A 14742-nucleotide genomic window follows, 5' to 3' on the forward strand; every position below is an offset into this window, starting at 1 on the left:
AAGCTCATTAGGTGTAACATTACTCATATCTCATCTAAATCAAATGTATTTAGATGTAGAGCTTCTGAAACTCTATCAGTTAAATGTTCCCTCTTTACTCCATAAAAGAGTTCCTGTCTAACAAAATATACTAGTTTTCATGCAGGGAGGTCATTTGCAGAGGTTGCGTTCACAAATGTAACTGCATGTGTCAAAACCATAATTTGCGGCCTGCGTTCTGAGCAGCTACTGAAGAACTCAAAGTAATTATTTTACCTATCCTGTGCTTCAGATCATGCCAGTGCAAAAAGCTTCCACTAACAGGCACACATGGGAAATGTATCAATCAGGGTAGAGATTTTAGATAATTTAACTTTTAAAGAAAATTTAAAAATTAAAGTATTTCTCTATCAAAAGCAAGCAAAGTGACAAACAAAAATTAACATACAGAGTCAAAAAGCCAATTTCAACCAAAAACCAATAAGAACAACCACCAACCAAAACAAGAACCATAGAAGCACCATGGATAAGTCCTCAAACTAAGCTACAACAACAACAAAAAAAGGTGATCCTAACAATCTTTCTAAAAGCACCGATCAAAGGAGCTGTTTAGGCCTCGCAGAGGACCAGGTACCATGATCAGAAACAGAAAAGGCCCTGTCCCAGGTCCCGATCAGTCTTACTTTAGAATGGTAATGGGAGCGAGGCCTTCCCAGATAACCTCAGAAAACAGGCAGGCTCATATTGAGTACCGTCTTTTATGTTTCCCAAGCCCAAACCTTTACGGCTTGAAAGGTCAGAAAAAGTACCTTGAAAACATATCAGGAGCCAAGATTAAAGCATTTTCAAAAAACTACAGTAATATATCAAAAGCAGTCCCAAAATCCAAACCCGCATCTAGCCTATCTCAACTGCAGTTTCTGAAAACTTTTCAAGGGCAGAGTCCCCAAGTGTGCATTGCAGTGGTCTGTCTTGCGTGTGACCAATGCATGCACAGTGATGATCAGATGCGACTTCTCCAAGAAGGGTCCCAGCTGAGCATACCGGCCAATGTTAAGTCAAGGAATGATGCTAGATTATTCACATGGTCCTTAAGAGGAAGCGACACCCCATCCAGAAGAGCTTGGATGCCCGGGTCACTTCGTTACTCTGGAGGGCAACAAAGGCAGTGGATTGAGCTTTCAGTCCAGGATCACCAGTCCTAGCAACAAGGAAGTCAACCAGAGTTGCCAAGAATCTATCCAAATTATTATTATTATTATTATTAACAGTATTTATATACAGCTTTCCAACAGAAAGTTCACAAAGCGGTTTACAGAGAAAAATCAAACGTCCCAAGAGGGCTCACAATCTAAAAAGATGCAAAAGGGGAAGGCCCAGCAGACAGCCACTAGAAAACACACTGCTGGGGTGAAGAGGGCCAGTTACTCTTCCTCTGCTAAATAAAAGAGGAGCACTCACTTGAAAAAGTTCCTCTTGCCCAGTTAGCAGGGATATCCATCAGAAGTATGCTCCTATGGGTCACCTGACTTTCTTAAGCACAGCACATCACAAAAGCAAGCCTTCTTCCTTAAAACAGTGTTGCCTTAATGAAATGGCTATGCTAATTAAACTGACTAAAAACCCAATCCATTGTAACTCCCCACATAGTGATACAGCAGTACCAGCACAGGCTTCACTGCATCATGCAGGGGAGTTCCAGCCTCAAGATGCCTCCCCAAGGTAAGGAAACATTTGTTTCCTTGCCCTGAGGAAAGCCTCTGCAGGTTCGGTGGGTCATCTTGGACCTGCACCACCTCTATAGCTGGAGCAAGTCTGCATTGACCTAGGAAAGCATATCAGGTCCAGCAAGGGGATTAGGATTCAGCATGCCCCACCACCGCCAAACCCACTGCTCTTCCTGGACCCTATTTGTCGCCTCCCTGCCCCTGTCACCGCCCTGTTCCATTCACAATTTCCCCCAGTTATGGCTGTTGCAAAAAGCAACAAGCAATTCAACATGGCCTGGCTGCTGCAAGCAGTGAGAGTCCAGATCCACACATCAGTGACCACAGATGCCCACTGTCATCAGCAAGTTAGTGCAGGTGTTGGAGGGAGGAGGCGGATTGCGGCCAGGAAGAGGAGATATCAGTGGCAGCAGCACAAGCCAATATCCTAACCCTTTTCCCACAGCCTCAGTCTTCCGACCCAGGTGCACAGGGTGCCAGCTGTAGATCAGACTTGCCTAGTGAGCTTACCCAAATGTTCCCTTTCCCCGAAGAGGCTTCCGAAGGCCAAAACCCCCTCATGGGATTCAGCAGGTGCCATGCTGGCATAGCTGCATCACCGCATGGAGAGTCAAGTAAGATTGAGCTGTTATGAAATGTTTTCTGACTTGTGTAGACAGTTAAAGTGACCTTGGAAACTTTATTGGTATTTCTCTACCACTGTCATGATTGTCTGACTCGTTTGTTATAAGACGGCTAGTTTTATCAACAAAGGTTCTGTACAGCACACAATCTGACACCTGAACATCTCTGCTTTGCTATATTGTAAGGTACCGGTCTTTTGAAATAACATTGATTACTGGCAGAATTCTAAGGGTTATTTTCTGAGTCCCAGATAATTTGGTTCAGTTTCATAACAGGGCTCTTCAAAACCATTGAGGAGTTGCTCTTATACAAATAGGTGGGTGCGAAACTGCAATCATGGATCCGCACAGCAACTACTAAACCGCTTTATATTTAATGTCTCATAACTCCCATCTCTATGGCAGAGACAAAAGTGAAGACCACCATCTGGTAGTATCCCATTGTAGTGACAGCCACACCTCTCTTCCACCCAATGTCAATAGTACCGCCAAGCAGGAAGAACTGAACATTCCTCTGGTGCTGCATAGCCACAGAATGATGTTTCGTCTCCTTCCCTCCTTACCAAGCACACTTCTCTGCAGTTTCATAGAAACAGTTCAACAACTCCTAGACAAAGCCAGGAGAACAAGATGTATTTATCTATAACTGTGCAGTATGGAATGAACCAAGACATCCCTTTTCCTGTCTTCCTGGGAAAGCCAGGTTTAGTAGCTCAATGCCATCAAACCCCTACTCACTCTTTCTTCCCACAGAGCAAGTACCATGTTCCCTGGCTTTGCCCAGGAATTGCCCGCTTCAATTGCTGTCAAAGTCAGAAAAGCCATCACAAATGAGATATGAATAGAGACAAGACCAAAAAAACACACTGGAATGTGACAGGTTGGCAATGATATCACAGTGACTTCTTAAAAAATAAGGCAATGAAGGATAGCAATGTTGGTCTAAACGGCTAGTGTTGAACCAGGTTTTGGTTATGCCCCATGAACTATCACCACTTAAGATTAGTGGTTCTCAAACTTTTAGAGAGTTACTCTCCAAGTAAGCCTTTGTGGGGGAGGAGCAAGGGAAGTGATGCGATCCCCAGGAATCCCCTTGGAATGTTGAGAAACAGCATGTGCAAACCACCTCCTACAAACTGGAAGTACACGCTGTTTCTCAACATTCCAAGCCCGGGGGGAGCCCTGCAGAAGGCTGCATGGGGCTCCCCGCACCTCCTGCTGCTTGCGGAAGCCCAAGCAGTGAGTAAAAGCATCCCCCTCGTGTCCCCCCTTAGCAACATGATCCTGGGGACCACATTGCTGCCTCCTCCCTTCCCATGCCCCTTAAAGGGATGGGGAAAGCTTTACACAAACTGGTGGGTCATGACCCAACCAGTTTGAGAACCACTGCTTAAGAGTATTAAGGAGATTTTGAAACAATACTTTCATAAGAGAAAAGGGAAACAACAGCATGAGCATTTTCTAGTATCTCTCAAAACTGCTCAGGAGCCACAACTTTTCAATTTGACATAGACAATGGGATGAAATCTCAGACTGGTCCCTCCCTAAGGAACAGCAAATCAGAGAACGGAAAACTCAAGTGACCCTGGAATAATGGAAAGGCTGAATTAAGGGATACATTTGTTTTGTTGCATGGTAGCTTATTATAACACAAAGCTTTCGACTATTTAGCATGAGCATAACAATACCACCCACAGACTCCAGAGAGGATCTGCACAACATTGTGCCAGGCAATGTACAAAGCATGCTAGAGAACTTACAGCCTGAAACACAGCCTCTAAAAGAGAAAAGGAAAATTCGACTTCGTTTTCACAATTATTAAAAAAAAAAAAAGAATACAAGGCAAAATCTTATGATGTTCATGTCTGTGCAAACTGTCCCAGCAACCTTGGTGCCAAAAGGATGAAGTGATCAAATGAAAGACATATGCAAAATATTAAGCATGGGAAGGAAAGCAAACGCATAAACACTGACCTGAAGATAACCAGCTGGGCAGCTGAACTGCCAATAAAAAAACCTGACAGCTAGAATAATAAACTGCAAGCTGAAAACATGTTGGCACTCAGGAGGAAAATACCACTTTTGAGTTGCACTAGCAGAGCATTATACCCAAAATAGCTTGTGGGATCACCAGTGGCATCTGGTTGGCCACTATAAGAAACAGGACCCTGGATAGATGGACCTTTGGCCTGATCAAGCAGAACTCTTAGGATTTTATGTTGAATACTATGAGCCAGTTCACACATGCAGGCTAGCCACAAGAAATTCCTCCTGACTATTTCCCAGGTGCAAATCATCATGGTGAATTGCAGTGTAAGAACTGCTGGGCAGTTGCCACTCGGTAATATCCAAGTTTCATAAGCTGTACATTTCTGCTAATATGGCAGCACAGCTAAAGGCATTCACACTGTGGTGACTCACCAACAGCTTGCACACGGCACTTCTTCATGATAACCCCTGCTCTAGATTAATAGTAAAATTATCCAGTGACGACTGCGGGGGGAAAATGGTGGCTATGTTGCCATCCTGTCTTGCCCCAATAAGGGCCCACTTATGGATGCATTGAATTACAGTATTTAATTAAGCCATTTTTTAAATTAGTACCACCACTCTAATTTTTCATTTATTTATGCAGTTCAGTAGGACAAAGAACCTGCTTTTCTATGAACTCCTCTCCCCCCACGCCATGAGGGGCCGTTTCAAATCACTGTCTTACTAAAGGACAGCATTTTGTCATGCAAGTAATCTGCTTCTAGATTAAGAACATTTACTTTCTTCCTGCTGGATTGTTCCCACAGATACCAGCACAATGCAACCTATGCAATTAGTTTTCACAGGTGGCTGTTTTGCCTCAAGTAAAACTGCTTTCTTTCTCCTCCTGCAAGTCATAGCAAAGCAAATGTATATTAAAAACATTTCAGATATGAAATAAACACTTTCATAAAAGCAGCTGTGATGCAATGCATCATTTCTGTCTGACCTGAGTTATGGAATGAACTCTGGTTGCCAGGATCAAAGCTGAAGGGGAGTGAGAGGAGGAGGGTTTTGGAGGGACTGGAGCTCAGAATAGCACAGCAGTTAAGTCAGTCTGAAATTTCCACAAGTGAGAGCCACCTCAATGAAAAAAAAAAACACTTTTTCTTCCCTTTACACAATGTTGCTCAATCTACAAAGCGACTCTTATCAAAGTAAGTAGTTCATCTGATGTGTTAGCACCATTACATTAAATCATATGGGGAGGGGAGCTCTGCAGCTCACCATATGCAATGCAACCTATAAAGGCTTCTCAAATCGTAAACATGAAGTTCTATGCATCTGTACTCAGATGCCTCACTGGGATTCATTTCCAGGTTAAGTGTGCACAGGATTGAAACCAAAAGATCTATGTATTGCCTGTTTCATACTGGCTTCAGTGTATTTCTGTCATAGCCAAAAGGCTGCAGATTAACTAAACAGGAGTTGTATTTTAAACAAATGAGTTTTCTCCTGATAGTCAAGAACTGCATTTCCAAGAGGAAAAAGAATTACAGTGTCAACACACATCTCCTCAACTAAACATCTGTTTAAACTGTTTCTAGGTCAAGGGTCTCAAACCGTTAAACACTGGGGGTCCAGCCACAACTTTTTCCCAAGGTCCTTCAGAACTGTGATATCTGAATGCTACCATATTGCTTAAACATCTGGCACGCTGGCCTCAACAATAAATTATTTCTTTTAATACAGAATTTATGCTTCACATATAAAAATGACTTGCATTTTTGTTTCTGTATAAAGCTCTTTGCTTTCTGCTAAAAAGTTGACAACTGATCAACTGAGTGACCAACAGACAGGCAGACATGAATTCCATGGCTTTGCAAGTTTTCCATACTGATAGATGGAGAACAAACATTCTATCCGCAAACTATCTGCCCCAGGACTTGCAACGTTGCTGCAAACCAAACCTTTCCAGTCTTCCCATTTAGGGAACGCTCCCATGTTTCTTCCTAAAAATCATTCTTGTTGGGTAAAATTGCAATAAGTGGACCCTTTAGGGTACAGTTCATAATTGGGCTCAACTAATCAAATTTTCCTTAAAAGTCAGAAAACATTTCTGAGCCAAATTAGGAGTTCAATATTCTCTCAAACAGCCCAATATCTCCCCCTGTGAGGCCCTAAACTCCCTTATTATGACAGAAGTTGCTCCTCATCCAGTGAGGACAGGGAGGAAGGCATCTCTCTCTTTTCCCGACCTCTCTGGCGACTAAAACACTGTTATGGCAATTATCCAGGTACCAAGAACTCCAGGAAATGTCATTTTTCCAGGACTCTGGGTGACATGCTCTCTACCATAAACATAGTTCAAGTATTAGGGTAGAGGGAGGAGAGGAGGATGCACCTTCCTCCTGAAAAATGAGATGCCCAATTTGAGACACACAATCTTAGCCCAAGGTGGCTAAGAACAAAATACCATCACTACAATAAGAAGTAAATACAATTTTAAAATACAACAGCCAATTTAAAGTATCAATTACAGAGTCACAGCCATTCAGAATGATTTTTGGGTGGCAACCATCCTACAAGCATAATGTTTCAGTTTACTCTGACAGAACAAGCAAGGACCTCCTAAAGTTTGAGCAGAGAATCCTCTACTCAGCAATTCACTTGTGGTGAATCTATTTCAAAATCTATTTCAGTGATTCCAAAGATTTTAAAGCTCTAATGCATATCAAGCTTATGATTGTGGAGGATGCAGGAGATTGGTTAGAAATGGCCAGTCTAAATAGGATAATATCCCCCACCCCAGAAAAGATTTGTCATCTGGAGGTAATCCTGGACCCTGCACCCAGAATCTTGTACCAAGAATCCTGCTGAATTTAAGTAATGGTTGGGGCCTATCAATTTTGGTTGATTCACCAACTATGTCCACTGTTGGAAGCACCTAGCTGTCATTCATGTTTCAGTGATATCTACAGTGGATGACTGTAATATAGTCCATTTGGAACTATCTTTGGAAACTGCCCAGAAGTTTTACCTGGTTCAAACTGCTGCTCATCTTGCTGACCAGAGTGGGTCACAGCATTTCTCAACATTTGTCCCCCACTGTACCACTTTGCATGAACCATCAAATGAAAGTACCACCACAATTAACTGGCAATGATGTCATTGCCAGTTACATCTGGACTGGGAAATCAGACACAATGTGGCAGACAGTGATAAGAGGCTCAGGGCAGACAGGAAGGCTTTTTCAAGCATGCGAAAAGCTCACTCTGGAGCTTGCCCACCAAGCCTAGCCTGTTGCTGCTTGTCGCTTTGCATTGCTGATTTCACAGCCAATCAGCAGGGGTCTGGGGGCCCCGTGAGTACCACTGGACCATAGGTAGTATGAGTACCACTGGTTGAGAAACACTGTTCTAGAACATCTGCACCAGTTACCAGTTTGCATTTGGGTACAACACAAGGTGCTTCTTTTGACCTTTGCGACCCCATATGGACTTCTTCCCATATGTCTGACTGACACATGCACACACCATTTCTAGTAACAGCTAAAGTGATTATGCTCCAGGTATTATCTTTTCAGGAACTGTGACTGGCTTCCACAAAAAATGGCCTTTTTCATTGCAACTCCAGAACAGTAGGATAATCTCCATCAAAAGAGTTATGTCGTCCTTCAGTGACACAAACATTTTTAATTCTGCCAAAATGGTTGGCAACCTTCAGTCTCGAAAGACTATGGTATAAGCCTACAGCGCCTGGTATTCCCAGGCAGTCTCCCATCCAAGTACTAACCAGGCCTGACCCTGCTTAGCTTCTGAGCTCAGACGAGATCAGGCACGTGCAGGGTAACAGTTGCTGCCAGGTCTTCAGAAATAAGTTGGACTCAACAGGGAGCTTTTTCTTTTTTAAACGGTCACTTGCTCTGGATTTATGTAAACTGTTTTAAATGTTTTTTGCTTGTTCTATTTTGAAAATTTTAACATTGTTCTTATTTTCTGTACACCAGTTGGAGAACATATTTTAAAAAATTTATTCAGTATTATAGATACTGGAAAAGAAGATGAATAAGCATGGCAGAATTTTAGGTACGCTAATCATAATCAGGACTACAGGATTGTCCCCTCAGTAATGTTCAGTGGAAGGAATGAGGAACACCTTCATGACATCTAAAATACATTATCCACTTCTTTAATTATTCCCCAGTGCCAAAGAAAAAGAACATACAGATTTGGAAAAACAGCCCACTATTAAAAATTTTCGCTGAATTAAAAACCTGTAGGTCACTGGCTTGTGGATTTACACATAGACAAATGGGGAGTGGGGGAATGTTTTCCTTAAAAGTCTGAGATCATACAGAGGAGAAACATACAAGGGGTACAAAACAAATCAGCAATCTACTTATCTCTTGCATGTAATTCTACTGTTTCTTTCTGGTTCCCAATCATAACAAGTTAGTCTAACACTTGATATTTGTCATATCTTAATAAGGAAGAAAATCCTCAACAACAACAAAAATTCAATCAGGAGGTGACAGGAAACAAAAGACCATTTTGTCTTGAATTTGCACAACCTAATTTATAACAATACAACAGAACCTACGAGTTCTGGTAAATGTCAAAGCAGCAGCACTCATTACATATGTTGATAGGTATGAAGCAAAGTCTCTGTAGGCCTTTCAAAAATTGCACACAGCTGATTTAATGCAAACCAGAGGTCTCGGCTGCTGGATGAACATTCAGATTCATTCCCATATGGATATTGAGGGGGCTTTTTCTGCTCCTCCCCCCCCCCATTTTTTTACAGTTGGAGGGTGGGTCTTTGAGAGAGAGCTGCTAACTAAGGATTCGGTTTGTGGGAAGACACCTCCCACTTCCACAAAATTCTCCAACCACTGCAAAGAAAGCATCTCAGTTGTATGTAACCTCTTCCCCACCTAGCATCTTCCTTGCCCAATCTCGTCTGGGCTGGCTCCAATAACAACATCTGCTTGGCAGCTTTTCAAACCCATGGATAGTTATCTAACTGAGGCTTTTGTGCTGCACTGTTTATTCTGTGTGAAGAAATGCCTCTTTAGTTGAAAGAGTACTTTAGAAAAGCTGCGCAGCTATTAGCAAGTGAAGCACAAAGCTAATAACCCCCACCTGCTCATCAAATTAATTATGACATCTGAGTCATTATAACTCGGAAAGAACACAGGACTGCAGACTTGACATATGCAGAAATAAACATACTGAATATTACAACCAAAAAAGAAATTAAAGCCAGACTCTGAAGCCTGGGACAATGACCTTCCCAAAAAATCATCTCTCGTTTCTTTTCCAATGAAACCACAGATTCAAGGGGAAACTGAAGTCATACAGTACTAAATAACTTTAGGAAAGACAACAAAAAAATAAGCACCACAGTTGTTTTTACTATAACAATGTACATGTTGTGTGCTTTAGAAAATCTAAAATAAAAACCATGTCAAGAGAAAAAGCCCTCAGGCGTTACATTCACTCTTCTATAGGGAATGAGTATGCATTGCCAGTTTGCATTTCTAAAACTAAAGGACACGTTAAGACACTTGTCTGCACAATTTAAAACAAAAATACATATTCTTATGCTTTCAGGAAAATATAGAGCTTTAACAGGACAGGCAAACTGATTGTTCATATGAACCTACACTTGCTGAAGAATTACATTATTTCAAGTACTAAAAAGAAATGCTAACATCATAAATAATCAGATGCTGAGCAACAACGATCAATCTCACAATTTTCTACATCTCACAATTTTAGTACACAAGAAAATTTTTCAGTCGCAAAACGGAGACTTAGCTGGAACACAACATTAAATAATATTTGGCTTATTAGCCTTACAAATCTGCATTTCTGTCAAATTGAGGCTAAAGTATGCTTTTCCTATATTTTAAAGTAATTTCTGGAAACAATTAAGATTTTCCACTATAAAAGACATAGCTGTGTGTTTAGCTCTGCAAATTTGAATTCCCAGAAGTAAAATACAGTACATCTAATTACAAAATGCCGTAGACATTTTTCATTTCAAATTAAAGTGACAGAAAAGTGACAGATAAAGCAACCATCAAATGCACTTATGCTTTGATTGTAACTTTAGAACACTTACACATTTCAAGATACTGAAACTTTAAAGGTTAACCTGAGTGCAATTTACTACGACTGGAGCCATGCTTGCTTAATAGTTATTTTCTTTTTAAATACTTCATCTTTAATCCCACATATTAAGATAATAGCAGCAAAATATTGTCTGTATATTATTAGAGTGCATAATAACTGTTTGAAAATTACATATGGTACTGCATGTGAGTGAGACAGACACACTCTGTAACATACATCTCTGTACCAGAACATACTCTGAATTTGGAAAAGCAGCATTCACTACCCTTTGCAAGTACAACTCTGAACATTCTGTCATTGGGGAAAAAAAGTTGCAGTTCAGCTGATGTGCTGTTCTTTTTTATTGTCACTATTGCACATGCTAAATTAATGACATACCAGTTTGGGATCTGTTATTTACCAACATATTTGTTTTTGTTTGATATATAATTTTCTACTAACAGTAGTTCTTATGTTGATTCATCTCTTTAAAAAAATAAATTCAGCAAATCACAAAACTGATCTTCAACCAACAAAACAGACTTGAATATGTCATTTAAACCAGAGAATCATCCCATGCCTCAGAACATCTCTAGATGTATCCAACACTTCTGGAGGTCATCTGATTCCCCCCCCCCCCGCCGCCCACTGATTTTATTATCTACGGATTTAGGGGAGGTTCCAGGAACAGATCTCCCACAGATAACAAGGGCCAGCAATATATAAATAAGGCAGATGGATATGGTTCTGTGCTCAAGATCAGTGCTAGGATTCAGTAAAAACATGGAGCTGATCTCTGCAACTATTCTCCAGGACAGTTTCTCCTGTCCCTAGCATGGGATAGGCCAGGATGGAGGAAGCTTGCATAAACCATTCTGGAGGGCCAGAACAAGAAATCAGGAGGAGCCAGGTAGGAAGAGAGTACAACATAAGAACATAAGAACAGCCCCACTGGATCAGGCCATAGGCCCATCTAGTCCAGCTTCCTGTATCTCACAGCAGCCCACCAAATGCCCCAGGGAGCACATCAGATAACAAGAGACCTCATCCTGGTGCCCTCCCTTGCATCTGGCATTCTGACATAACCCATTCCTAAAATCAGGAGGTTGCACATACACATCATGGCTTGTACCCCATAATGGATTTTTCCTCCAGAAAATTGTCCAATCTCCTTTTAAAGGCATCTAGGCTAGATGCCAGCACCACATCCTGTGGCAAGGAGTTCCACAGACCGACCACACGCTGAGTAAAGAAATATTTTCTTTTGTCTGTCCTAACCCGCCCAACACTCAATTTTAGTGGATGTCCCCTGGTTCTGGTGTTATGTGAGAGTGTAAAGAGCATCTCCCTATCCACTCTGTCCATCCCCTGCATAATTTTGTATGTCTCAATCATGTCCCCCCTCAGGCGTCTCTTTTCTAGGCTGAAGAGGCCCAAACGCCGTAGCCTTTCCTCATAAGGAAGGTGCCTCAGCCCCGTAATCAACTTAGTCCCTCTCTTTTGCACCTTTTCCATTTCCACTATGTCTTTTTTGAGATGCGGCGACCAGAACCGGACACAATACTCCAGGTGTGGCCTTACCATCGATTTGTACAACGGCATTATAATACTAGCCGTTTTGTTCTCAATACCCTTCCTAATGATCCCAAGCATAGAATTGGCCTTCTTCACTGCCGCCGCACATTGGGTCGACACTTTCATCGACCTGTCCACCACCACCCCAAGATCTCTCTCCTGATCTGTCACAGGCAGCTCAGAACCCATCAGCCTATATCTAAAGTTTTGATTTTTTGCCCCAATGTGCATGACTTTACACTTACCGACATTGAAGCACATCTGCCATTTTGCTGCCCATTCTGCCAGTCTGGAGAGATCCTTCTGGAGCTCCTCACAATCACTTCTGGTCTTCACCACTCAGAAAAGTTTGGTGTCGTCTGCAAACTTAGCCACTTCACTGCTCAACCCTGTCTCCAGGTCATTTATGAAGAGGTTGAAAAGCACCGGTCCCAGGACAGATCCTTGGGGCACACCGCTTTTCACCTCTCTCCATTGTGAAAATTGCCCATTGACATCCACTCTCTGCTTCCTGGCCTCCAACCAGTTCTCAATCCATGAGAGGACCTGTCCTCTAATTCCCTGACTGTGGAGTTTTTTCAGTAGCCTTTGATGAGGGACCGTGTCAAACGCCTTCTGAAAGTCCAGATATATAATGTCCACGGGTTCTCCCACATCCACATGCCTGTTGACCTTTTCAAAGAATTCTATAAGGTTCGTGAGGCAAGACTTACCCTTACAGAAGCCATGCTGACTCTCCCTCAGCAAGGCCTGTTCGTCTATGTGTTTTGAGATCCTATCTTTGATGAGGCATTCCACCATCTTACCCGGTATGGATGTTAGGCTGACCCGCCTATAGTTTCCCGGGTTCCCCCTCTTTCCCTTTTTAAAAATAGCACCACTATTTTTAAAAACAACACCACTACCCAGGCAATAGCAGCACCACCAAGCCTAGCCTGAACAACCACCCAACATTCATCTCAGAAACAATCCTAAATATGTTTGACGAATTTTGAAATTGGATTGCCATGCTCCAACCTGCATGATAAATCTGGAATCCATTTTTAGCACACAACTTTCCCCTTATTCTCATAATGTTATAATATTCATAAGTCACAAGCATCAGTAAATTCATCTTACATTTATTCATTAAGGTAACTAAGTGCAAAGAATTCATGTTCCTGGACTATAAAATAGGACTCTCACTTGTAAACACAGTAGGGGTGAAGGAAGGATTAGTGTGACACTGCTCAAACAATTTTTAAGGTTATTTTAAAGACTAGTTCCCACAATTATGAAATTCTTTTACCATGGTTTATGATAACTATGTAGTCAACAGAAAAACAAACGCAGAGTACTTCACAGCTTGTGCCTCTGAATGTGCCAGTGCATTTGGCCTCTGACAAACGGATAACACAGATCCTTTGAAAAAATAAACTCAGAAAGTTACAGAGAGCAGTTGCATATTTTTCTAAAGCCAGAAACAAACCCAGTTGGAGTTAAAACCACCAAATAGGGGTTGCAGGGGACAAAAGCAATGAGCTGAGAAAAGGTACAGCACTCACCTCCTGTTGTCACTTCTCTGATAGAACTAGTCCCATCAAGTCCCATCACCAGTACTTTGCAGCTGTTTGGTAACAATCCATATTTTAAGAGCCAAGTCTAGTATGGTTAGATGTAGTTCTGCTCTGTGTACCTATATGGTACACAGCCATTTCATTATAGAGTCTGCCTTCCTCAAACTGGTAGACATAGGTTTTCAGAGAACGGGTGCAGAGGACATAGGAGTCAACCCCACTTGCTCTGGAAACCAATGTCCAAAAGAAAACAGCACAGAGTTCAAACTCTTTAAATTATAAAATGGTTAGTAATGTAATAAAATCTATTCTTTTTACCAATTCTGTAGTTCTGGCTGTTTATTCTGTGTCTTAACAAAATTAATGCATGTGTGGGAATGCTTACAAACATATTTTGATGGATTAGAGACTTCTCTTTTGTTGCTGTAGTTGAATAGTTCTGGTGCTATTGTATGCATACTTTTTAAGAAACTGAAGTGCATGCCAGAAAGAGTGTGAGTGTTTCATAAAATTCTGCAGATCCTAGATCACACACAGCAAACTTATTCTCATATCCACTTAATCTCAGTACACATCTCCACCCCTACTTCCTTCCCAATGGTATGCAGTCTTGAAAACACAAATGTTCAAGTTTCCTGGAGCTAAAATAAAGAGGAAAAATCCCATTCCCGAGGGGGATAGCTACATGCTCCTGGCGCCCTGAAGCTGTTAACTGTAGTAAAATATAACGTGGCACTTTACCACAATTAACCACGGGGGAAACAGCCTTTTTTTCACCTTTGATGACATTTAACAGATAAGACCATGAATTCCAGATGTTATCTACAAACAAAAAGCTCTGAACACCAAAATGTATGTACATGTTTTGTACTGAAAGGGAATTAGATTGTGTTCCCAAAACAAACAAAACAGTCTTAAGACAACATTCAGTTCATTAACAACCAGATGTAGAATCAGTCGTGGCACAGGTAGTACAGTAATGCTGGCATAATAAAGGTCACTTTTGGAGGAAGTTCTGCTCCTAAATAGTTTACTAAAACAAACCAGAAAACCTTTATGTATCAGAATATAAATCAGGACCATTCTGAATGTCAGACTCTTCCAATACAAACAGCACATCACAAAAAAAAATATGTAATGGAATATACATATTTAAGTTTAATACAAAATAATAAACTATATATGAAAAGCT

The 14742-nt window shown here is 41.4% G+C and overlaps 1 protein-coding gene and 1 pseudogene across 12 annotated transcripts in view; both read right to left on the reverse strand.

Annotated features, from left to right (window-relative positions):
• The window catches only part of NFIB (nuclear factor I B), a 265788-nt gene that overhangs the window by 179173 nt on the left and 71873 nt on the right, over nt 1-14742 (reverse strand). The window lies entirely within an intron of this gene.
• LOC136642269 (5S ribosomal RNA) lies at nt 8047-8163 on the reverse strand (annotated as a pseudogene).

Source organism: Tiliqua scincoides, chromosome 2, assembly GCF_035046505.1.
Source record: "Tiliqua scincoides isolate rTilSci1 chromosome 2, rTilSci1.hap2, whole genome shotgun sequence".
Taxonomy (NCBI): Eukaryota; Metazoa; Chordata; class Lepidosauria; order Squamata; family Scincidae; genus Tiliqua; species Tiliqua scincoides.